The sequence below is a fragment of the Dendrobates tinctorius genome, unplaced genomic scaffold (genome assembly GCF_039654945.1).
Source record: "Dendrobates tinctorius isolate UK_male_01 unplaced genomic scaffold, ASM3965494v1 ptg000070l, whole genome shotgun sequence".
Classification (NCBI taxonomy): Eukaryota; Metazoa; Chordata; class Amphibia; order Anura; family Dendrobatidae; genus Dendrobates; species Dendrobates tinctorius.
This window is the reverse complement of record NW_027361738.1, coordinates 16,958,759-16,985,723: the sequence shown is the minus strand read 5'-3', so window position 1 is coordinate 16,985,723 and position 26,965 is coordinate 16,958,759.

Below are 26,965 nucleotides of genomic sequence, written 5' to 3'. Positions count from 1 at the left end.
TTTAGTGCAGTGGTGGGATTAGTTTCCGCACTGTCCACTTCACTGTCAGGGTTTTTAGGTTCCTGATCATCGCCTGGTGCGGACCCAACCTAGGGAATGTTAGGAGTGTGGAGACACTGACTCAGGCGAGTGCAGGAGGCCTCCACTTCCCCGTTCCCTATCGCAGGGCCACCATTGTTATTGTTACCCAGGGTTTCCCTTTTATTGTTTAAATTCTCGGGGTTTCCAGACATACGTGTATATCCGAAATTCGCCTGTTGGAGGCGGCGTATCCAGCTGCACGCTTTATTATTACGCCCAACTGGAGGCGGTGTATCCAGGGTCACGCGTGTCATCTAAATCCGCCCTGCTGTCCAGTTGCACGTGACCGTGACAGTTTCTATACTAATGCACAAAGCATGGGCAACAAACAAGGAGAATTGGAACTACTAATGCAGGAAAAGAAATATGATGTCATTGGAATCACTGAAACTTGGTGGGACAATACACATGATTGGAATAGAAGGCTAGAAGGATACAACTTATTTGCTAGAAACAGACTTGATAAACGAGGAGGAGGTGTCGCATTGTATGTTAGAAACGCGTATATCTGCACAGAGATTGAGGCTTCAGAGACTGGGAGTTCTGTGGAAACTGTTTGGGTAAGAATACAAGGACAAAACAATGGAAAGGACACAATTGTAGGCATTTACTACAGGCTGCCTGTGCAAGCTGAAGATATGGATGAACTCTTTATGCATCAAATGGCCAAGTTCTCCAAAAAATATGACATAGTTGTCATGGGAGATTTCAACTATCCAGACATTTGCTGGGAATCACTCTCAGGCAAAACTAACAGGTCAAGGAAATTCTTATCTCTTGCTGACAACTTTATCTTCCAAAAGGTAGGGGAGAAAACAAGGGGAACTGCTACCTTGGATCTAATCCTTATAAACAGGGAGGAAATGGTTGAGGAGGTAAAAGTGGCTGGGACCCTAGGAGGAAGCGACCATGCTATTTTAGAATTTTGGATAGCTAGAGGAGGAAGAAATGTGAAGACTCAGACGTCAAGGTTAGATTTCAGAAAGGCAGATTTTAAGGGATTCAGAAAAAGAATTGGAGGGATCCAATGGCTGGATATCCTTAAGGACAAAAATGTCCAGGAAGGATGGGAAATCTTGAAAAATGAAATTCTCAAAGCACAGTCATTAACAATTCCAAAAAGAGGGAAGAATAGGAAGCGTTTAAGGAAACCAGGATGGATGAACACACAACTTAAGCACATGCTAAAAAGGAAGAAAGAAATGTTTATAAAATGGAAAGAGGGAGGCATATCTAAAGAAGAATATAATGCTGTCTGCAGAACTTGCAGGGCACAAATCAGATTAGTAAAGCTGACAATGAATTGAGGTTTGCAAGAGATGTCAAAAGCAATAATAAAGGATTTTGGGGATATGTCAAAAGTAAAAGAAAAGTCAAAGATGCTATAGAGTTTTTACAGGATGAAAATGATGAAATGGTAAGACAGGATGTTGAGAAGGCCGAATTTTTATATTCCTATTTTACATCCGTTTTCTCTCAGAAAGGAAATGTAACATCAACTGTTCTTCACTGTCCTATTAAGGGGATAGAAGAATCCAGGATATCTATAAACAGAAAGTTAGTGAGGAAACACTTAGCTAACCTAAATGAATTCAAGTCTCCAGGTCCAGATGAATTACACCCCAGAGTACTGAAGGAGATAGCAGAAGAAATTTTTGAACCCCTCTCCATAATCTTTGAAAATTCTTGGAGAACAGGAGAAGTCCCAGAAGACTGGAGAAGAGCAAATGTTGTTCCTATCTTCAAAAAGGGGAAGAAAGTGGACCCAGGCAACTATAGGCTGGTGAGTCAAACTTCTATACCAGGAAAGATCTTTGAACAAATTATTAAACCACATGTATGTAAGTACCTGGACAAGAATGAAGTGATTAAACAGAGTTAGCATGGGTTTGTAACTAATAAGTCATGTCAGACTAACTTAATTTCCTTCTATGACAGAATCACTGATTGGGTGGATCAGGGAAATGCTGTAGATATAGTATATCTTGACTTCAGCAAAGCATTTGACAAAGTATCTCAAACAATCCTTATTGAAAAAATGTCTAAGTATGGAATGGACAAGTCAACTGTTAGGTGGATTCATAACTGGCTTAGTGATCGGACCCCTTGGTCGTAAACGGCTGCACATTCAGTTGGAAGTATGTCTCAAGTGGGGTACCACAGGACTCTGTCCTGGGCCCTGTAGTGTTCAACATCTTTAGCAACAATTTAGATGAAGGAATTGAGGGTAAACTGATTAAATTTGCTGATGATACAAAGCTAGGAGGGATAGCTATTACTAGAGAAGAGAGAGAGAGGAATCAAAAAGATATAAATAAACTGGAGCAGTGGGCAGCAACTAACAGAATGGTTTTTAACAGGGAAAAATGCAAAGTACTACATCTTGGCAATAAAAATGAAAAAAGCATATACAAAATGGGAGGAATAGGGCTAAGCACAGCACATGTGAAAAAGACTTGGGTATACTAATTGATCACAGACTGAATATGAGTCAACAGTGTGATGCAAAGACACAGAAAAAGCACACAGTATGACAAACGTGCATAAATACTCTGTTGTAAAATATATGTAACAGTAAGCAGCAAGTGTCTGCAATAATTAGCAAATCCAAGAAAGAGCTGGATGGCTTTCACTCCAACGGGACAAGGCCATTTGAGTACCACAGAGAGCTTCTCGGTATCCATCTTCAGGCCGGAATTCGTGATTATATAACCCAAGAAGGGCAACGAAGTTTGCTCAAAGAGGCACTTTTCAATTTTAGAGTAGAGATGATTCTCCCGAAGGCGATGCAGGACCAGGCGAACACTTCTCCGATGAGAGGATAGATCGGGTAAGAAGATGAGAATGTCATCTAAGTACACCACCACGCAGGAGTACAGCAAATCCCGAAAAACCTCGTTAACGAATTCCTGGAACACAGCCAGGGCATTGCAAAGTCCAAACGGCATGACTAAATATTCATAATGGCCATCACGGGTATTGAAGGCCATCTTCCACTCGTCCCCAACGCGGATCCGGATTAAATTGTAAGCTCCCCGCAGATCCAATTTGGTGAAGACCCGGGCCCCCCTCAGCTGGTCAAAGAGTTCTGGGATTAGCGGAAGAGGATACCGATTTTTAACGGTGATATTGTTCAGGCCTCGGTAGTCAATACATGGCTGAAGGGATCCATCTTTCTTCTGAACAAAGAAAAAACCCGCGCCTGCAGGGGAAGAAGATTTCCGAATGAACCCCTTGGCCAAGTTCTCCTGTATGTACTCTGTCATAGCTGAGGTCTCTGCTGGGGACAGTGGATACGTTCTCCTCCTAGGAGGGGTGGCTCCGGGAATCAGGTCGATTGGACAGTCATAGGACCTAGAGAGAATCCACTTCCTTTTTACTGAAGACATCGGCGTACGCATGATACGGCACGGGAGGTCCCAGAAGGTCAGCTGGCCTCTGTAGCGGACGGGGTTGGACAATCGACCACAGACAGCGTTCATGGCAGGAGTGGCCCCAGCGCAGAATCTCCCCTGAGCGCCAGTTGAAAACTGGCTCGTGCAACCTGGGCCAGGGTAATCCAAGGAGAACGGCGTGGGACAATTTAGGCAGGACATAAAAAGCTATTTTCTCCAGATGAAGAGCTCCAACCTGTAGGTCTACTTCGGCAGTAACCATGGTGATGAGCTCAGGTAATGGTCTGCCATCCACGGAGGCGATCGCACACGGGTTTTCCAGGATGACCACCGGAATCTGAAGTTTATCAACTTCTTCTTGCCGAATGAAATTACCAGCCACACCCGAGTCCACATACGCCTCCACAGATCCACGCTCCCGACCTACAATAATTAAAGCCGAAATGGTAAGGGGCAGAGAGGAATTATGGTCACCTAGGGAGGCCTCTTTTACCTGGCCTAGGTGGAGGCGTTTGCCGGTCTTTCAGGACAGGTGCGCAGAAAATGGTTGGCTCCACCTGCAGTACAGACAGAGGCCTTGCATCATCCTTTCCCTACGCCGTTGCTCGGACAACCTTATTCAATTTATCTACATGGGCTTGGGAGCAGTACTAGCAGAGGGTGTGGTGGAACGTGGAATAGGAGCTTGATACAGGCTAAAGGGTCTTTTTTCCCTTGCTGTCTCTCGAGAACGTTCCAAAAAACGGAGATCTATACGGGTAGCCTGGGATATGAGGTCCTCCAGGGTGGTGGGGGTGTCCCAACCGGCAAGCTCGTCCTTGATATTGCCTGAGAGACCTCTTCAGAAGGCTCCTACCAAAGCCTCATTATTCCACCCTAGCTCCGAAGACAGTGTCCGAATGCGGACGGCGTACTGTCCTACAGTAAGGGAACCCTGACGGAGGCTAAAAAGAGCCTCCGTAGTAGAAGCCAAGCGTCCGGGCTCGTCAAATACCTAGCGGAACATCTCCAGAAAATTCTGGATACTAGAAACCATGGGATCATCCCTCTCTCACAAAGGATTCACCCAGGCCAGGGCCTCCCCCTCGAGGTGGGACCCTATAAACGCCTCTTTGGCGCGATCTGTGGGGTATTGCTGGGGCAGAAGCTCAAAGTGCAGTCTGCACTGATTTAAAAAACCCCAGCATAACTTGGGATCCCCACTATACCTGGGGGGCTTTCCCAGGCGAGGAGGCGCGGACGATATTGGGTCCCGGGGTTGAGTTGAAACGGCCGCAGAGGACTGCAAAGCATGCAGTCGATCATCAACGGATGCCATGTAACTCAAGATGTGGGACTGAGCATCACGTTGCTGCGTAAGCTCCTGCTGGAGGCTAGCTAAGAGGGGAGCATGCCCTGGGTCAGTGGTTTGAAGGGCGGAAAGCCGGGTGCCCATGGACTTCATGAAGGACATTATCCGGGTCTCATTTTCCCGCAAGAAAAGCAGTTCCTTTTGCGTAGCGGCCGCGGCACCAGCGGGGTCCATGGCCTGGTTATACTGTGACGCTCAGGGATAGGCAGCGTCCGACGACGAGCGCGCCAGGTGGAACCGACCCCTATACATGGACCATTAGGGGCAGGGCCTCGGGGGTCAGAACCGCGACAGCTGGGACCAAGAAGGGCGGCTCGAAGGACTGGGATGCCGGACAGGGCCTAAGGCACCGGAGCAGGGAGTAACAGAAGGGAACAGATGTAGCGAGACCAGGCTGCAAATACCCACAGGTGGTAACCGGACTAGGGCACAGAACGCGGAGAGTTGCAGACGTGGTTAGCCCCAGGAACTAGTATAACAACGGACAGACTACAGGCAGGAGCACCAGGACAGGGAACGGGACAGACACAGGGGAACGTATACAAGATGGAGGCCAGGGAGGACACAGAGTGGAATACAGGGACAAGGCAGAACGGAAGGCGGGGAGGCAGGAAGGTAACAGAACCAATAGCAGAAACAAGGAAGTCAGGGACAGGAGGAAACACCAGACAAGGAAGAAGACTATAGACGAGCTATAGGCGGCCAGATTAGCGCAGGGTGTAGCACACAATAACCAGGCGTCTTCCCCTTATGGGAGATGCCTGAAATACCTCATGCCAGGAAGTGGTTCACTGACCCTGCGCTTCAGAGACGCCCACCGCCGGGTGAAGAAAGCTGCCGGGCTCGCGCCCGTGGCCTAGGGCGCGTGCACGGGACCGCAGCAGAGCGGAAGGCAGAATGAGGGAGCGCGTGAGAGGAGGAGCACGGGTAAGAGGGGGCAGCGGCGGCTCCCGCCGCTGATGGGACGGCGGTGGACACGGCCACCGATGTCACATGCCCGGTATGGGCTCGCTGGGCAAAATGGCTTTTTATGTGCATGTCCCAAAAGAGAGGCGGGGATCTCCCAAAGCTTGCATAAGCAAGAAATCAATAGATTCAGAAGACATGACACATGCACAAAAAATGAACAGGTCAGTAAGACCCTGCTCACACCACCCAAGTACTAAGACACAGAAAAAACACACAGTATGACAAACGTGCATAAATACTCTGTTGTAAAATATATGTAACAGTAAGCAGCAAGTGCTAGTAAAAGATATTAACAAAACCAGGGTATTTAGTTGATACGTTTTTTTGCAAAAAAAATGTACACTAAGCCACTCCACCATGTCACGGTATAACCTTCTCGGAGCAGTCCTATCTAATATATTTAAAACCTGATCATGTGAACAATACCTTCATGTGCAGGGTTCAGAAAGGTGCTGCCCGGTATGGGCTCACTGGGCAAAATGGCATTTTATGTGCATGTCCCAAAAGAGAGAGGCGGGGATCTCCCAAAGCTTGCATAAGCAAGAAAGCAATAGATTCAGGAGACATGACACATGCACAAAAAATGAACAGGTCAGTAAGACCCTGTTCACACCACCCAAGAACTAAGACACAGAAAAAACACAGTATGACAAACGTGCATAAATACTCTGTTGTAAAATATATGTAACAGTAAGCAGCAAGTGCTAGTAAAAGATATTAACATAACCAGGGTATTTAGTTGATACTTTTTTTGCAAAAAAAATGTACGCTAAGCCACTCCACCACGTCACGGTATATATACCCTTCTTGGAGCAGTCCTATCTAATATATTTAAAACCTGATCATGTGAACAATACCTTCATGAGCAGGGTTCAGAAAGGTGCTGCTCGGTATGCGCTCGCTGGGTATTGTTCACATGATCAGGTTTTAAATATATTAGATAGGACGTGGTGGAGTGGCTTAGCGTACATTTTTTTGCAAAAAAACATATCAACTAAATACACTGGTTTTGTTAACATCTTTTACTAGCACTTGCTGCTTACTGTTACATATATTTTACAACAGAGTATTTATGCACGTTTGTCATACTGTGTGTTTTTTCTGTGTCTTAGTTCTTGGGTGGTGTGAACAGGGTCTTACTGACCTGTTCATTTTTTGTGCATGTGTCATGTATTCTGAACAGTGTGATGCAGCAAAAAAAAATGCAAATGCAATTCTAGGATGTATTAACAGAAGCATACGGTCTAGAGCATGTGAAGTCATTATTTCCCTCTACTCCTCTTTGGTCAGACCTCATCTGGAATAATGTGTACTGAGTTCAAATTCTTTAGCCACACCCGAGTGTTATGAATAGGTCACCGAGGAGGAAAACTAAACAAGCCAAGTCACAGAAAACCAGAGAGGTTGGTAACTATACAGATTGCAGACCCCTGATCCTAACCACACAACTAGCAGCAGCCGTGGAGCGTTCCTACGATGAATCTAGACGCCTCGTCACAGCCGGAGGACTAAATAAGCCTAAAGCAAGAAAAGGGGAAACCTTACTGCCCCAGAGAAAACCCCAAAGGAATAGACAGCCCCCACACACGTATTGACGGTGAGACAAGATGAAAACACAAACACAGGCAGGAAAATAGGCTGAGCAAATGATGGGGCCCAAACTAACTAGAAAGGACAGGAAAGGAAAGACACTGTCTGCAATCTGCCCAAAAAACCCTACAAAAATAAGGTCCAACACTTCTGATAACAAAATTAACCCTGAAGTCACTAGACTTCTCCCACTATATCAGCACTCTGAAATATTCTGAGACAGAGCAAAAAAGAGGCCAATCTAATAAGGGACAAAAAGCAAATTGGCAAATACAGATAAATAACAGTGGAAATTCAGCACAGCCCCAGCCGGGGCTGGCTGACCACACAAAAAACTGAATAGACCAACAAAATCAAGTGTGAACATTAGCAGAAACACTTAGCTTGAGAAGACTGGAACAGAGCTGAAAACCAAGACCTGAAAAGCCAGAAGGAGTCACCAGCACCAGAATAGGGCGTCGGCTGTCTTAAATTCAGTCTGAGATTCCAGAGATCCAATCATTATCCTCATCATCAGGTGGCAGATCTCTACTAATTAAATCAACTTCACTACCTCCTGTTACCACCAGAGGGAGCCTGGAAGGAGAACTCACAACTGGTAGACCAGGAAATGAGTTCACAACACCCGAGCCTCATTACTGCCAGACCCATTCTCAAGAAATCACTTAAATAGGACCTACCTGACAAATTGGAGTAAACAAAAAGAACCTCAAGAGCCAGACGTCATGCAGCGATCCAAAGCAATTCTGAAATAAATGAGCAACAAAGTAATCAAAATAAAGCCATTTCTAAAGCTTTGGGACACCAGCGAACCACAGTGAAAGCCATAATTCGACCAAAATTACCCCAAGAATGCAGCGACAACTCATCCAAGAGGTCAAAAAATACCCCACAACATCATCCAAAGAACTACAGGCCTCAATTGTCACAGTTAAGATTAATGTTCATGACTCCACCATAAGAAAGAGACAGGGCAAAAATGGCCTGCATGGCAGAGTTCCAAGATAAAAACCATTTTAGGGAGAATGCTTTGTGGACTGACAAGACAAAAGTTGAACTTTTTGAAAGGTTTATGTCCCATTACATCTGGTGTAGAAGTAACACAGCATTTCAGAAAAGGAACATCATACCAACAGTAAAATATGGTGGCGATAGTGTGATCATCTGGGGCTGTTTTGCTGCTTCAGGACCTGGAAGACTTGCTGTTTTAAATGGAACCATGAATTCTACTGTCTGACAAAAAATCCTGAAGGAGAGTGTCCAGCCATCTGTTCGTGACCTTAAGCTGAAACGCACTTGTGTTATGCAGCAAGATAATGATCCAAAACACACCAGCAAGTCCATCTCTGAATGGTTTAAGAAAAACAAAATTAAGACTTTGGAGTGACCTAATCAAAGTCCTGACCTTAATCCAATTGTGATGCTATGGCATGACCTTAAAAAGGCAGTTCATGCTCAGAGACCCTCCAATGTGGCTGAATTACAACAATTCTGCAAAGATGAGTGGGCCAAAAGTTGTAAAAGACTCATTGCCAGTTATAGCAAACATTTGATTGCATTTCTTACTGCTAAAGTTGGCTCAACCAGTTATTCGGTTTAGGGGGCAATCACTTTTTCAAACAAGGTACTGTAAGTTTTTATTTTTACCTTAATAATAATGACCTTAATTTAAAAACTACATTTTGTGTTTACTTGTGTTGTGTTTGTCTAATATTTAAGTTTGTTTAGTGATCTGAAATATTTAAGTGTGAAAAACATGCAACAGAAGAGGAAATCAGGAAGGGGGAAAACACTTTTTCACACAACTGTTTTTGGTATCACCATGTTCAGAATCTAGGTCATATCCGATGTACAAAAATATAAAATTAATTAATTTGATTAATAAATGGCATAACGTGAGAATTTTTTTGGCAACATTGCAATAAAATGCAATAAGAGGCGATCAAAACAGTGTATCTACCCCTAAATGGTATCAGTAAAAATGTCAGCTAAAAGCACACAAAAATAAACCCAAACTCAGCCCCTTATTTTAAAAATTGAAAACGTTATAGGTTTCATAAAACAGCGACAAAAGCTTTTTTTTTTTTGGATAATTTTACGAATTTATTTTTATCACTTAAATAAATAACTATATATGTTTGCTATCTACGTGATCATACCGACATAGAGAATCATATTGCCAGATCAGTTTAACCGTATATTGAATATGTACGGTAAATTAAAAAAACCCATTGTGGAATTGCACTTTTTTGCTATTTCAACTCACTTGGAATTTCTTCCCTCTTTCTTGTGCATTTTATGATAAAATGAATGGTGTCATTCAAAAGTACAACTCATCCCGCAAAAAATAAGCCCTCATATGGCTATTTGGACCAAAAATAAAAAATGTATGGCTCTTGGAAAAAGGATAAGAACCCCCCACACAAAAAATAGCACTGTCATGAAGGGGTATGACATATGCATACTCAGAAAGACACAGAAGCTATACCAAAATTCCAGGAAGCCAATTACCATAATTAAACACAAAATAAAATTCCCCTCCTTTTTGTTAGTTTGCAGCATTTTCTGCATGAGACACTCAAGTAGAAATCCTGCAGAGAACATGGGGATTAATCTCTTCCTGATCTGTTCCACCTCCAGCTGGAGACTGACTGAACCACACCTTATTAGTTAAGATGTAGGTCTATGTGATCCATTAACTACTGTAATAAAAATAGAATGGCCTGTACATTATGTAAGGGTTGACAAATATTAGAAATTGCATTATTGAATGGGGTTGTTTGAAATTAGAAAGAAAGCAGTGCCCTCCTTGTCCATTGGCTGTGTCTGGTATTACAGCTTATCCACAATTCAAGATAAAATAGTGAACACATGTTGGGGATGAATGATGTCATATAATTCCTTGTATAACATGGTCCTTGTAGTTAAACATATCTGTGTGTCAAATGATACTATTATAATTGATGGTTTGCAAACTGTGATTATATATGTGCATATCAATGTGGCAATTTAAAGGGAATCTGTCACCTACCCTTTGGCGGGCGATGAAAACGAGGTCGGTCCAGTCCGATGGGCGGTGTTCCCGATGTGTGCCGCCTCCCCATCCTTGCCCGCCGTCCACAGGTTATTGCTGAATTGGAGTAGGTGTACGTCATTTTTTGCACGTGTGCTAAGCATTCATAGATAGCGCACGCGCAGTATGCTTTGCCCAACTGTGGGCAAAGCTGAAAAGCCGGACTGCGCATGCGCCGGTTAACTAAGCCCCAGAACACAGCAAATTACTTCCGGGGCTTAGTTAATCAGCGCATGCGCAGTCCGGCTTTTCGGCTTTGCCCGCAGTTGGGCAAAGCATACTGCGCGTGCAGTAGCTATGAATGCTTAGCGCACGTGCAAAAAATGGCGTACACCTACTCCACTTCAGCAATAACCTGTGGACGGCGGGCAAGGATGGGGAGGCGGCACACATCGGGAACATCGCCCATCGGACCGGACCGACCTCGTTTTCATCGCCCGCCAAAGGGTAGGTGACAGATTCCCTTTAATCAAGGCTGTCAGGCTATTGTGTCATCTTTGCGTAAGAATTATTTTTATATAGAGTACCAGTCAAAAGTTAAGTTTAGACACAACCTGTTCAATGGTTTTCCTTGTTCTTATTGAAATGTGCACATAGTAGATTCAGACTGAAGTCAGCAAAACCACAATGGCACACATATGGAAACAAGGAGTAAAGAAACACATGTGAAACAAACCAGAATATGTGTTAAACCATAGATTCTTCAAAATACTCTCATTTTACGCTGAGGACAGCTTTACCCCCCATTGGCATTCTCTCAAGAAGGTTCAAGTAGTCACCTAAAATGGCCTCCAGTTAATAGGCATGCCTCATCAAGAGTCCACTTGTGGAATCACCTGTCTTCAAAAAGTAGAAGCCTTTCTACTTTTCCACCACTGGCAGAAAGAAGGTACCTCAAACCATCTCTTTCTGTCTCACAGTATTATAATGACTTAAACCACCCTAACCCATTGACAGTAACTTTTTCACTCCTGTCAAACAGGCAAGAAATAATGATGGTAGGAATAAAAGCTTTGGGGAACTCTTAAGCCTTTTACCTCCTTTCCAGCCCCCAAACCTTCATGGTCAGTTTCCTTTTGACTTTGATTTTGCTACATATACTTTTCTCTTAAGGGCCTTTTACACATAGCGATATCGCTAGCGATATCGCTAAAGCGTCACCGATTTTGTGACCCAACAGCGATATCGGTAGCAATATCGCTACATGTGACACTTACCACCGACCGGCTCCCCCACTGGCTATCGTTGATCTCGCGAGATCATCCTGGTCCATTTCTCGTCGTCAGCTTCCTGCTGGCGCAGACGAGCGACTCCATGGACGCGGGATGAAGTCGTCATCGGAGCTGCCGTCTGACAGGTAAGTAACGACCGCCGACCGCTGCTGCATCGCTGGTGAGAGCTGCCTGTTTGGCAGCTCACTAGTGACCATTTAGCGATGCACCAGCGATCCTGACCGGGTTGTATCGTTGTCGGGATCGCTGGTGCATCGCTAATTGTAACGGGACCTTTATAGCCTTAGAAACTACTGATAATGCAGCATACAATGTAATAGTATTGCAGTATATACAATACATAAGATTTAATAATATTGTTTTATATAATACAATAGTATTAAATAAAACAAGCGATCACAGGTTCAAGTCCTCCAGGAGGACTAAAAGATAAAGTAAAGAAACATGTTTTTAAAAATAAAAAAAAGTAAAAAATTCCAATCGCCGCCCTTTTCCTCATTAAAAATAAAGAAATAAAAAGAAAATAATTGGCATTGTTATATCTTTATAAGTTTCAACTGTCAAAATATAAAAATTAACATGTACAGTGAAAACTGTAATTGTGGTTTTTCGGTTTCACAACTCTGGGAAGAGTACAATAAGGCTAAGTGCACACGTACCGGAACTCTCGCGGAAATTACCGAGCGTTCAATGAAATAGAGACATCCCTGTATCAGAAGCCAATCGACCGTCCAACATACCTTAAATGGGACAGTTTCCATCCAAAACACATAAAGAACTCTATTATCTATAGCCAAGCCATCAGATACAATCGTATATGTTCCAACCCCATGGATAGAGACAAACACCTTGGTCGCCTCAAAAAGACCTTTTTGAATCAGGGTTACCATCCAAGAACAATTGAAAACCAAATTACAAGAGCCACCAGAATGTCAAGGAATCACCTGCTACATTACAAAGCTAAAGAAGAAAATAACCGAGTGCCTCTAGTAGTCACCTACAACCCAAATCTGGAGGTGCTAAGGGGAGCTGCACGGAAATTACAACCTTTACTACAAAAAGATGCCCGATTAAAATCCATTTTTCCAGACCCCCCACTGCTGTGTTTTAGGCAGCCCCCAAATTTAAGAAGCATCATTGTCAGAAGCTCCCTGTCCTCTCCAACAGCTGCAGGAACCTTTCCGTGCAACCAGAAAAAATATAAAACCTGTCCATTTATAATGACCACGGACAAGATAAAGATCCCCAACTCACATCAGGACTACAAGATCCCAGGTACTTTCAGCTGCATTACATCTAATGTGGTATACTTAATTATTTGTACTAAATGTCCAACTGGGGGTCTGTATGTGGGGGAGACAGGGCAAAAGCTTAGAACAAGGATGAATGCTCATCGTCACACAATAAGAGAAATAAGAATGGATCTACCTGTGGCAAAACATTTCTGTATCCCTGATCACAGCAGCATGGATATGAAATTACTGGTATTGAAAGGTAACTTCACATCTCAGAGAGAGAGACGAGTTTGGGAGTACAAATTTATGATGAACTTTGACACTCTCAGTGCTGGAATGAATGTGTCGCATGGATTTATGTCTTTTTACATCAATTAAGGAATTTCCTTTTAAAACCTTGCGGGGCAACACAGAGCTAGACCCCAATCAGAGGACCATAAAACATCCGGACTCCTTATCTATGAACTGGTCCAATGTTTATATTTATGTTTCTCCCTCTCCCATATTGATAGTTCTGCTTCACGTCACTTGTCTTATCTATTGCATTTTTTCTAGGCTGTATTGTGCATAAATATGTGACTTCAGATTTTGTATTAGTCTAGCCTGATGAAGAGACCTGAGTAGTCTCGAAAGCTTGCAATGTATTACCATCTTTTCAGTTAGCCATTAAAAGGTATCAGCTACTGAGGACTCTCAATCCTGAATATTTTTCGAGAGAGTTCCAGAATTCCATTCCGAGGGAAAATCGCATTTTAAATTCCCGCGATTTTCCCGCTGAAAAACTAGCATTTTGCAAGCGTAATTAGCTTGCAGAATGCTAGCGTTTTCCAAGCGATCTGTAGCATCGCTTGGAGAACTGATTGACAGATTGGTCACACTCGTCAAACATAGTGTTTGACGAGTGTGACCAACTTTTTACTACTGAGGCCGCCTATGCAGCATCAGTAGTAAAATATAGAATGTAAAAAAAAATAAAAAACGGTGTTATTCTCACCCTCCGACGTCCCGCGCATCCGTTCCCAGTAATCCTTTGCGAAAATGCCCGCGATGACGTCAGTTCTCGCGGGATCGCGACGTCTCGCGGTAATTCGCGATGACGTCATGCGAATGACCGCGAGACTTCGCGATCCCACGAGATCGGATGCCATCGCGGGCATTTTCGCAAAGGACTACTGGGAACGGGAGCATGGAGAGAAGCGGGAAGGCTGCGCGGGACGTCGGAGGGTGAGAATAACAATATTTTTTATTTTTAAATTCTTTTTTTTACAGGGATATGGTACCCAAAGCCCGGAGGACAGTCTCCTCTCCTCCGGACCGTGGGTACCATCCGCAATTGTTCTGCTTACTTTCCGCATGGTGGGCACAGCCACATGCGGGAGGTAAGAGGAACAATGCATTCCTATGGGTGCGGGATCGCCGCGATTCCGCAAATTAATGAGCATGCTGCGGTTTTTACCGCGAAGCGATTCCGCCGCGGTAAAAACCGCAGCATTAGCACAGCATTGCGGAATCCCATAGGAATGCATGGGATGCTTATTTTTCGCGTTTTCGCGGCAAAATCGCGCGGTTAAAACAGCCGCGGAAACGCGAAAAAAACGCCACGTGTGAACCCAGCCTAAGAACTAATCAAAACAAAATTAGGATGGCATATAAACGTTTGGGCACCTCTGGTCAACATTACTGCTATTGTGAACAGTTAAGCAAGTTGAAGATGAAATGATCTCTCTAAGGTATAAAGTTAAAGATGCCACATTTCCATTGTATTTTAGGCAAAAAATATTGTCATGTTTTCATTTTAGAAAATTACAAAAAGAGAAATGTGCTGATGTAAAAGTTTGGGCACCCTTGGAGATTTGTGTGCTCAGGTAACTTTGACCAAGATTTCAGACCTTAATTAGCCTGTTTGGGTTATGGCTTGTTCACTATCATTGTTAGGAAAGGCCAGGTGATGCAAATTTCCCAACTTTACAAAAACCCAACCTCCTCTTAATTTGTGTAAAAAAAGCAGCCATGGGTTCGTCTAAGCAGCTGGCTAACACTCTGAAAATAAAAATGGTGGAGGCCCAGAAAACAGGAGAAGGCTATAAGAAAATAGAAAAGTGTTTTAAAGTTGTCCTTTCTTCAGTTCTAAATGTAATTAAGAAACGTCAGTTAACAAGTACAGTGGAGGTCAAGATAAAGTCTGGAAGACCAAGCAAAATGTCAGAGAGAGATGCTCGTAGGATTGTTAGGCCAATCAGACCTCGCACTTGACTGCAAAGAGCTTCAAAACGATTTAGCAGACTCTGGAGTTTTGGTACCTTGTTCTACTGTTCAGAGACACCTACATAAATATGGCCTTCATGGAAGAATCATCAAAAGAAAACCTCTCCTGCATCCTCACCATAAAAATCTGAGTCAGAATAAGGCAAAAGAACATCTAAACAAGCCTGATGCATTTTGGAAACAAGTCCTGTGGACTAATGAGGTTAGCACAGAACTCTCTGGCCAAAATAATCAAAGGTACAGTTGTGGCCAAAAGTATTGACACCCCTGCAATTCTGTCAGATAATACTCAGTTTCTTCCTGAAAATGATTGCAAACACAAATTCTTTGGTATTATTATCTTCATTTAATTTGTCTTAAATGAAAAAACACAAAAGAGAATGAAGCAAAAAGCAAAACATTGATCATTTCACACAAAACTCCAAAAATGGGCCAGACAAAAGTATTGGCACCCTCAGCCTAATACTTGGTTGCACAACCTTTAGCCAAAATAACTGCGCCCAAACGCTTCCGGTAACCATCAATGAGTTTCTTACAATGCTCTGCTGGAATTTTAGACCATTCTTCTTTGGCAAACTGCTCCAGGTCCCTGATATTGGAAGGGTGCCTTCTCCAAACTGCCATTTTTAGATCTCTCCACAGGTGTTCTATGGGATTCAGGTCTGGACTCATTGCTGGCCACCTTAGAAGTCTCCAGTGCTTTCTCTCACACCATTTTCTAGTGCTTTTTGAAGTGTGTTTTGGGTCTGTCCTGCTGGAAGACCCATGACCTCTGAGGGAGACCCAGCTTTCTCATACTGAGCCCTACATTATGCTGCAAAATTTGTTGGCAGTCTTCAGACTTCATAATGCCATGCACACTGTCAAGCAGTCCAGTGCCAGAGGCAGCAAACAACCCCAAAACATCAGAGAACCTCTATAATAATAATAATACATTTTATTTTTATAGCGCCGACATATTCCGCAGCACTTTACATTTCAGAGGGGATTTGTACAGACAATAGACATTACAGCATAACAATAATCACATACAGTAGATTATAACAAATACCAAGAGGAGTGAGGGCCCTGCTCGCAAGCTTACAGTCTATGAGGAAAGAGGGAGACACGAAAGGTGGGTGGTAACAGTTACCCTGATTGTATGGACCAGTCATAATGTTAAGTGTGTAACAGTACAGACACAGAGGGCTAATGGAGGCATAAAGCATGTGGGAACATGATGCGGGGAACCTGGTTATGGTAAAACTTTTGGCTCTGCCACACAGGGATAGATTAGGTTAATGTGTTGGGGTGGTAGGCCAGTCTGAATAAATGCGTTTTCAGGACACGCTTAAAATTGTGGGGATTGGGGACTAATCGTATTGACCTGGGAAGTGCATTCCAAAGAATTGGCGCGGCACGTGTAAAGTCTTGGAGACGGGAGTGGGAGGTTCTGACTATTGAGGATGCTAATCTCAGGTCATCAGCAGAACGGAGGGCGCGGGTAGGGTGGTATACTGAAACAAGGGAGGAGATGTAGGGTGGTGCTGAGCCATGGAGGGCTTTGTGAGTGAGGGTAATAAGTTTATACTGAATTCTGGAGTGGATGGGTAGCCAGTGTAATGACTGGCACAAGGTAGAGGCATCGGTGTAACGATTGGTGAGGAATATGATCCTGGCTGCAGCATTCAAGACAGATTGGAGGGGGGAGAGTTTGGTAAGAGGGAGACCGATTAGAAGAGAGTTACAATAGTCGAGACGAGAATGAATAAGAGAAACAGTAAGAGTTTTTGCAGAGTCAAAGGTAAGAAAAGGTTGAATTCTAGAAATGTTTTTGAGGTGCAGATGACAAGAGCGAGCCAGTGATCGAATGTGGGGGGCAAAGGAAAGCTCGGAATCAAGTATGACCCCAAGACAGCGGGCCTGTTGCTGGGGAGTAATAGTGGAACCACACACAGAAATGGCAATGTCGGGTATAGGTACATTAGTAGAGGGAGGAAACACCAGGAGTTCAGTCTTTGACAGGTTCAGTTTCAGATATAGTGAGGACATGATATTAGACACAGCGTTTAGACAATCGCCGGTGTTTTCTAGAAAGGCTGGCGTGATGTCAGGAGAAGAAGCGTATAATTGGGTGTCATCAGCATAGAGATGGTACTGGAAATCAAATCTACTGATTGTTTGACCAATAGGGGCAGTGTACAAGGAGAAGAGGAGGGGACCTAGAACCGATCCTTGGGGGACCCCAACAGTAAGGGGAAGATGAGAGGAGGAGGAACTGGCAAAAGATACAGTAAAGGAGCGGTCGGAGAAATAGGAGGAGAACCAGGAGAGAACGGTATCCTTGAGGCCAATGGAACGGAGCATAGTGAGGAGGAGCTGATGATCCACAGTGTCGATTGCTGCAGAGAGATCCAAGAGAATTAGCATGGAGTAGTGACCATTTGATTTAGCTGTTAGCAGATCATTACAGACTTTAGTGAGGGCAGTTTCAGTGGAGTGTAAAGAGCGGAAACCGGATTGGAGAGGGTCGAGAAGAGAGTTTTCTGAGAGATAGCGGATAAGACGGGAGTGGACCAGGCGTTCCAGGAGTTTAGAGATGAAGGGAAGATTAGAGACAGGTCTATAGTTAGCGGCACAGTTTTGGTCGAGGGATGGTTTTTTAAGTAGTGGATGTATGATGGCATGCTTAAATGAGAAGGGAAAAATACCAGAAGAGAGAGAGAGGTTAAATATTTTAGTTAGGTGAGGGGTGACAGCAGGGGAAAGGGACTGAAGGAGCTGTGACGGAAATGGGTCACTGGTGCAAGTAGTTGGGCGAGAAGATGCAAGGAGCCTGCTTACTTCTTCTTCTGTGACTGGTTCAAAATCAGAGAGTGAGTTCGATGCAGTGGGGGAGGGAGGACAGTGCATGGTATGAGGTGATTGGGAGATAATTTCCTGTCGGATCTGGTCAATTTTTTCTTTGAAGTAATTGGCCAGATCGTCAGCTCGGAGCTCCGTGGTTGGGGCCTGTACTCTTGGATTGAGTAGAGAATGAAAAGTGTCAAAGAGACGTTTCGGGTTATTGGACAGTGAGGTGATGAGGGTGTTGAAATAGGTTTGTTTGGAGAGGTGAAGGGCAGTGTTGTATGTTCTAAGCATAAACTTAAAATGGATGAAATCTTCGGGTAGATTGGATTTTCTCCACAGACGTTCGGCGCACCTGGAGCACCGCTGCAGGAAACGTGTTTGCACCGTGTGCCAGGGTTGTCGCCGTCTCTGCCATGTTTGACTGTAGGGACCGTGTTCTTTTCTTTGAATGCCTCTTTTTTTCTCCTGTAAACTCTATGTTGATGCCTTTGCTCAAAAAGCTCTATGTTGATGCCTTTGCCCAAAAAGCTCTACTTTTGTCTCATCTGACCAGAGAACATTCTTCCAAAACGTTTTAGTCTTTTTCAGGTAAGTTTTGGCAAACTCCAGCCTGGCTTTTTTATGTCTCGGGGTAAGAAGTGGGGTCTTCCTGGGTCTCCTACCATACAGTCCCTTTTCATTCAGACGCCGACGGATAGTACGGGTTGACACTGTTGTACCCTCGCACTGCAGGGCAGCTTGAACTTGTTTGGATGTTAGTCGAGGTTCTTTATCCAACATCCGCACAATCTTGCATTGAAATCTCTTGTCAATTTTTCTTTTCCGTCCACATCTAGGGAGGTTAGCCACAGTGCCATGGGCTTTAAACTTCTTGATGACACTGCGCGCGGTAGACACAGGAACATTCAGGTCTTTGGAGATGGACTTGTAGCCTTGAGATTGCTCATGCTTCCTCACAATTTGGTTTCTCAAGTCCTCAGACAGTTCTTTGGTCTTCTTTCTTTTCTCCATGCTCAATGTGGTACACACAAGGACACAGGACAGAGGTTGAGTCAACTTTAATCCATGTCAACTGGCTGCAAGTGTGATTTAGTTATTGCCAACACCTGTTAGGTGCCACAGGTAAGTTACAGGTGCTGTTAATTACACAAATTAGAGAAGCATCACATGATTTTTCGAACAGTGCCAATACTTTTGTCCACCCTCTTTTTTATGTTTGGTGTGGAATTATATCCAATTTGGCTTTAGGACAATTCTTTTTGTGTTTTTTCATTTAAGACAAATTAAATGAAGATAATAATACCAAAGAATTTGTGTTTGCAATCATTTTCAGGAAGAAACTGAGTATTATCTGACAGAATTGCAGGGGTGTCAATACTTTTGGCCACAACTGTATGTGTAGAGAAAAAAGGACACAGAATTCCAGGAAAAGCACAGTTTGACAATCATTAAGTATGGGAGTGTATCAATCATGCTTTGGGTTGTGTTGCAACCATTGGCACGGGAACATTTCACAGGTAGAGGGAAGAATGTATTCAATGAAATTTCAACAAATTCTTGATGAAAACAGAACACCATGTAAAGAAGCTGGAGTTGAAAAGAGTATTGCATTCTAAAAAATGGATAATGATCTTAAGCACAGATAGACTACATCAAAAGGAGCAAGCTGAATTTTTTATAATAGCCCGCACAATCTTTTGATCTGAACATCATTGAAAGTCTGTGGCGAGACCTCAAAATAGCAGTACATGCAAGATGACCCAGGAATCTCACAGAACTAGAAGAATTTTCCAAGGAAGAATGAATGAAAATCCCTCAAACAAGAATTGAAAGACTCTTGACTGCATGCAAAAGCTGTTCACAAGTTGTGAGACTTTCAAAAGAGGGTGCTAGTGGCTATGAACCATGCAATGTGCCCAAACTTTTGCATCATCCCATTTTCCTTTTTGTGGTTTTTAAAATGTAAAGATGAAAATATTTATATCTATTTTGTTTGCCTAAAATACAAAGGAAATATGTCATCTTTAACTTTAGACCCTTTAGAGATCATTTAATCTTCAACTTGCTTAAAGGGAATGTCAATTACTAGGACAACACCTTCTTGATTGAAATGTTTGTTCCCAATGACATAATCAAGCCTATACTCACTGCCCATGCCATTCCTGCGGTTTTGGCACCCGCTCTCACCGGTGCTCTCGTGTGGTGTTGTGACATGTGACCCCAGCCCCAAATCAGCACTGGCGTCACTGTCTCCGCATTCAGACAAATCGAACATGAAGAGGAAGTCCAGGCTGCAGCCAGCTGATCTTCAACTTCCTCTTCATGCCCAATTTGACAGGAGGTGAGGACAGTGATGTCGACGCTGATTGGGCTCCGGGGTCAGGTGTCACAACACCGCACAGCCTCTGGGAGAGCGAGTGCTGACGCGGCGCCAGAACGGGAGGTGAGTATAAGGTTTATTATTTAATCAGGGCTAAGCTAGGAGTATGAGAAGTTTTCCATATAGTGGACAAAGATACTTTAATTGTTCACAATAGGAGTAATTATGACCTGGGGTGCCCAAACTTTTACATGCCACTGTAGCTCACTATATAAAAAGAAAATGCCATGACATAGCTCTATTGATAGAGAAAACATTGAGGCTGTGTGCACACGCCGCGGATTTTGCTGCGGTTCCGCAGCGGTTTTGGCCGCTGCGGACCCGCAGCAGTTTTTGCTGCGGTGTACAGTACCATGATTCCCTATGGGAATCAAAAACCGCAATGCAGACGGTGCGGAATTTTCCGCGCGGATTATCTGCAGTTTTCAATCCGCAGAAAGAATTGACATGTCAATTCTTTCTGCGGATTCTGCTGCGGTTTGCCATCTCCTCCATTGAAGAGATGAAAAACCACAGGGCAAAACCGCAGAGCAATCCGCAGGTAAAACCGCAGGTATTTTGACCTGCGGTTTCACCTGCGGATTTTACAAAATCCGCGCGGATGAATCCGCACCTAATCCGCAGCGTGTGCACACAGCCTGAGTCTCAGAAAATGGCAATACCAACTAAATTTTTTTTTACAAATTTCCAATGTTTAATTCACCACTTAAATAAAAAAATATTGAATTAATTTAATTGTGCTGACCTGAAGAATCATGCTGACAGATCACTTTTACTTCACAATGAACACCATAAAAGCAATGCATTTTTTCATGATTTACCTGCACTTGGAATATTGTTCCTGTGTTTTAGTACATTGTACGAATGGTAAAAAACATTGTGTTATTCAAATCTACAAATTGTCCCCCCAAAAAACAAGCCCCCATATGGCTTTGTTGAAGGAATAATAAAAATGTTATGGCTCTTGGAAAAAGGGTAGCTTGTGCACAGCATAAATGAGTTAACCCTCTTTGAAAATATCTGACTGAACACAAGAACAATTTCCACAATTTTGATGAGACCGAGTTTCATAGAACCTTTTTTTTAACCTGTAATATGAAAGTAATGTTAATAATATGACTTTCATTACAAAATCTTCAGTTTTACTTAAATCTGTTGAAGAAAAAATGAATTAAGCCCACACCAACAATTACAGTACATATAGCACTTTGTTTAACTGCCATGATTTTTAAGAACAGCACCAAATCTTCTAGGCATGAAATTAATAAACTGATGACATATTGCAACACCTTTTTCCATTCTCCAAGAACAACCTCTTTTAGAGTCTGGATGCTGGATAGAGCTTGATGCTCACTTTGCCATTTCAGAATTCACCATAAATGTTTAATTGGGTTCAGATCAAGAAACATACTAGGCCACTGAATCACTTTTTCTGTGTTCTTCTTCAGAAGTACAACTGTGGCCTTAGTTGTGTTTTGCAAAAGTACCCATCTACCAAGGGCACAAAGTGGTAGTAGCATCTTCTCTTTTAATAAAAAGCAGTACGTCTGTGAATTCATGATACCATCAATGAAATGTAGTTCTCTGACACTAGCAGCACTCATGCAGCTTCACATAAGTACCCTGCCACCACCATGTTTCCCTTTAGGCACTGTGTATTTTTTTGTGCTCCTCACCTTTGCTATGCCATACAGTTTTAAAGCCATCATTACCAAAAACATTTATTTTGGTCTCATCACATCAGAGTATACAGTAGAGTCCCAGTAGACTTCATATTTTTCAGCATGGGGTAGTGGCAAATTGTAGGTGGGATTTTTTGTGCATAGACTTTAGGGGTGGCTTTTTTGTGGACCACACCCATGCATGCCTTTACTCTACAGTGTACGCTGTATTTTACCATGGGAAATACTCACCCTGGTTTGACTTTTTACTTCTTATCTTTATCTAACTGCAGTGAATTTGCCCATTGATTTTCTTCCACTCTTCTCATCAGAAAACGCTCCTTTCATGGTCGAACTGGACATATCTGTTAGATGGTTGCAGTTCCATCTTTGTTAAAATTTTGTATCACTTCTACTACAGTATTCTGACTGATAAGTAAAACCTTGCTGATATTTTTTGTAACCTTTACTTTTCTTGGGTACAGAAATTATTTTCTTTGACAGACCTTATGACATTTCTCTTCTATGTGATTGTGATGCCATTGCTGACAGCATTAAATTGGAAGGAGTTTTCTTTATTCAGTACCACCCTTTTATAGTCAAATGTCTGCTGGACTCCTGTTCAATGAATAATTAGACTTACCCATGGTTGAAGTCTTGTTAATTAGAATTTTGCAGTGTAGTCTAAATGTTAGCTTTGTCCCTAAGAGTTTCACTGAGACGTACATATTTTTGCAACATGGTTTTGAATAAATTTGTTAGGAAAACTTCTTTTTTGAGTGTGCACAATAACAATATCTTGTTTGCAATCAATGGTTTTGGAGTACTGTATCCCACAGAAAATGTTGATTCTGGAAGAAAACTAAAAATTTTCTGATCAATTTGTTGTGTTGAGCATCCTGGGTGTATATACCTATATGGAAATGTGCAAGGTTCAAAATCAATTAAAAAATATATATATTTTTGGATAACATAATAAGTAAAAACATAACGGTATAATGCACTCCATAGCGGTATAATGCACCCCATAACGGTATAATGCACCCATATAGGGGTATATTGTGCCTGTAGAAGTATAATGCAGCCCGAGAGTAGTATAATCCAGTCCCATAGTAGTATAATGTACCCCATAGTAGTATAATGTACCCAAAGTAGTATAATGCGCTCCATAGTAGTATAATGTACCCCCATAGGATAATGCAGCCCCATAGTAGTATAATCCACCAATATAGTATAATGCAGCCGCATAGTAGTATACTGCAGCCCCATAACAGTATAATGCACCCCATAGTATAATACAGCTCCATAGTGGTATAATGTACCCCATAGTATAATGCAGCCCCATAGTAGTATAATGCACCACATAGTATAATGTAGCCCTATAGTAGTATAATGTATCCCCATAGCAGTATAATGCAGCCCAATAACAGTATAATGCAGTTCCATAGTATAATGCAGCCCCATTGCAGTATATGCAGCCCCATAGTATAATGCAGCCCCATAGTAGTCTAATGTACCCCATAGTAGTATAATGCACCCCATACTAGTATAATGCAGCCCCGTAGTATAATGCACCCCATAGTAGCATAATGCACCCCGTAGTATAATGCAACCCCATAGTAGTATAATGCAGCCCCATAACAGTATAATGCAGCCCCATAATATAATGCAGCCCCATAGTAGTCTAATGTACCCCATAGTAGTATAATGCACCCCATACTAGTATAATGCAGCCCTGTAGTATAATGCACCCCGTAGTATAATGCAGCCCCATAGCAGTATAATGCATCAGTATAGTAGTACAGTATAATGCACCCACATAGTATAATGCAGCCCCATAGTAGTATAATGCACCCCCATAGTATAATGCAGCCCCATATCAGTATAATGCAACCCCATAGAATAATGCAGCCCTATAGTAGTACAATGCAGCCCCACAGTAGTATAATGTACCCCCATAGTATAATGCAGCCACATATCAGTAAAATGCAACCCCATAGAATAATGCAGCCCTATAGTAGTACAATGCAGCCCCACAGTAGTATAATGCACCTCATAGTATAATGCAGCCTCATAGTAGTATAATGCACCCCATAGTATAATGCAGCCTCATAGTGTATAAGGCACTCCATAGGGGTATAATGCACCTCCAAAGTATAATGCAACTCCATAGTAGTATAATGCTCCCCCATAGTATAATTCAGCTCCATAACAGTATAATGCAGCCTCATAGTATAATGCAGCCCCTTAGCAGTATAATGTACCCCATAGTATAATGCACCCCCATAGGGGTATGATGCAGCCCCATAATGTAATGCATCCCCATAGTGTATAATGCAGCCATATACTGTGGCTTTACAAAATATTAAAAAAGTTTCTCCTTAAAAAACTGTTAAAACTGACAAAATTAATTATGAGTGTAAATTTACTGAATATCAACTAATGAAAATGAGACTTTGCACTTGAATCGTGGTTCAACAGTAATACTAAAAAAAACAATTATCCGGACAAAAATGATGGTGACCCTTAACGTAATATTTTGATACACAATCTATTGAGGCAATTACTGCAAACAAACAATTTCTGTAACTGTCAGTAAGACTTCTGCATCTATTCTCAGGTATTTTGCCAACTCCTTGTGAGCAAACTACTCCAGCTGTCTCAGATTTGAAGGTGCCGTGTTAAATAGGATTTAGATCAGGTCTCACTGAAACCACTTCAGAATTGTCCATTGCTTTTCTTTTAGCCATTCTTGGTTGTTTTTTGCTGTGTGTTTGGGGTTATTATCCTGTTGGAGGTGACATGATCTGCAACTAAGACCAATATTTCTGTCACTGGATAGCACATTTTGCTTCAGAATGCTTTGCTAGTCTAAGGCTAAAGTTCACACTGGGCGTTTTTCCTACGTTTTTATGCTAATTTTCAGCTGCTTTTTACAGTACCATAAAATCACAAGAAAAGAAGCCGACTAAAAGTCCAAATTTAGGAAATTGTAAATTTTATTATTAATAATATAAATATACCAATATTAAAATGATTGTATATGGTCAAAATTCATAAGTACATTAAGTAAGATTATAGAGCATATCTGTATACAGCAAGAAAAATAGGGAACACTTATTCAGGGTATATAAATAGATGCTTCTTTTCTTGTGATTTTATGTCGTTTTTTTCTGATTGTCCAATTGTTTCACTAATGTTCATTTTTCCACTGTAGTGGTCATCAAGTGTGGTACTTTATATTTAGATTTTATATTTGGATTTCCTATTTATATATTAGCAAAACCACTTTTATGGCACTCTGGGTTGGAGTTCCCCTTTCTTGTGATTTTTTTTACAGTACCATAAAACCTATGAGATATCAGAAATCTCATGCACACACATTGTTTTTTTTGTCACCAGAATTTTGTGCTTTGCAAAAACACACCAAAAACGCAGGTATCATGTTTTGCAGCTTTTTTGTGCCAAAATCTCATTCTTTGGAATAGGACTTTTTTCAATACTAAACTTTATCCGCATGCACAAGAAACAAATCTAGCATGCCAAAACCATTGCAAAATCGCATAAAAAATGCTGCGAAAAGTGCATGAAAAAACAAGGTTTTGCTGCAGAAAAAAAACGCTGACAAAATGCCTACTGTGAACTTACCCTTAAGATTTCATTGTGTACTGCACATATTCAAGACTTCCTGTGCCAGATGCAGCAAAGCAACCCCAAAACATAACCGAGCCTCCTGCATGTTTCACACTAGGTACAATTTTCTTTTCTATGTATGCTTCAATTTTGTGTCTGTGAACATAAAGCTAGTGACTTGTCAAAAAGATCCTGCTTTGTCTCATCTATTCAAAGCACATTCTTACAGAAATTTTGTAGCTTGTCCATATGCATTTTAGCAAATTTTAGTCTCACTATTTTATCATTTGCTTTCAGTCATCTTCCATGAAGTCCACTTTAGCCAAGACCGCAATGGATCGTGTGATCTGACACTGATATACCTTGACCTTGGAACTCACTTCTAATGTCTTTGGAAGTTGTTCTGGGCTTATTAGTTACTATTCGTATTATCTGTCTTCTCAATTTGTCATCAATTTTTCTCTTGTGGCCACATCCAGGGAGATTAGCTACATTCCCATAGACCTCAAACCTCTAAATAATATACAGTATGTAACCGTAGTAAGGGAAATATCAATCTGTTTGTAGATAGTTTTTTGTTTGTCTGTAATTTTCTTTCTAATCTGAGATAACTCTCTCCTTAGCTCTCTTTGGTCTATGCTCAGTGTGGTACACACCATGAACCCAAACAGCACAGTGACTACTTTTCACCCTTGAAATAGGCAGACTGACTGATCCTTAGTATAGGTCATCATTGTCTGATTGGTCGGGGCCTGACACCTGGCACCCCGCCAATCAGCTATTATCGGTGTCGGTGATGGCAACCGCCGGCCAGAAATACTCACTAGCGAGCTGGCTGTCTGCTGATAGTGGCTGCCACAGGGTACTGCACATCCACCTCCTATTAATTTGAATATTAGGCGGATGTGTAGTACCAAGCCTCAGCCACTATCAAAAGACAGCCATCTCCGCAAGTGAGTACTTCTGGCCAGCGGCTGCCGCCGCCCACACCGATGACAGCTTAATAGTTACAAAATTATTAACATATTTCCAAAACACTAAGTTGTAGAAAAATGTTGTGACTTTTGACATTTTCGCGTCAAATCTGGCCAGATCCATCAAAGTGGGCATGGCGTGGGCGAGGTCAAAATCTTCAAAAGTTGCATTAATTTGGTAGGGCAGTTTACACCCTGAGTGCCCTTCAGTCCCTGACTGGAGTAACATTTATGGTGAGGCACCTCATTAATTATATGATTTTATTTAATGTTAATGAATGAGGCGCATCTTAC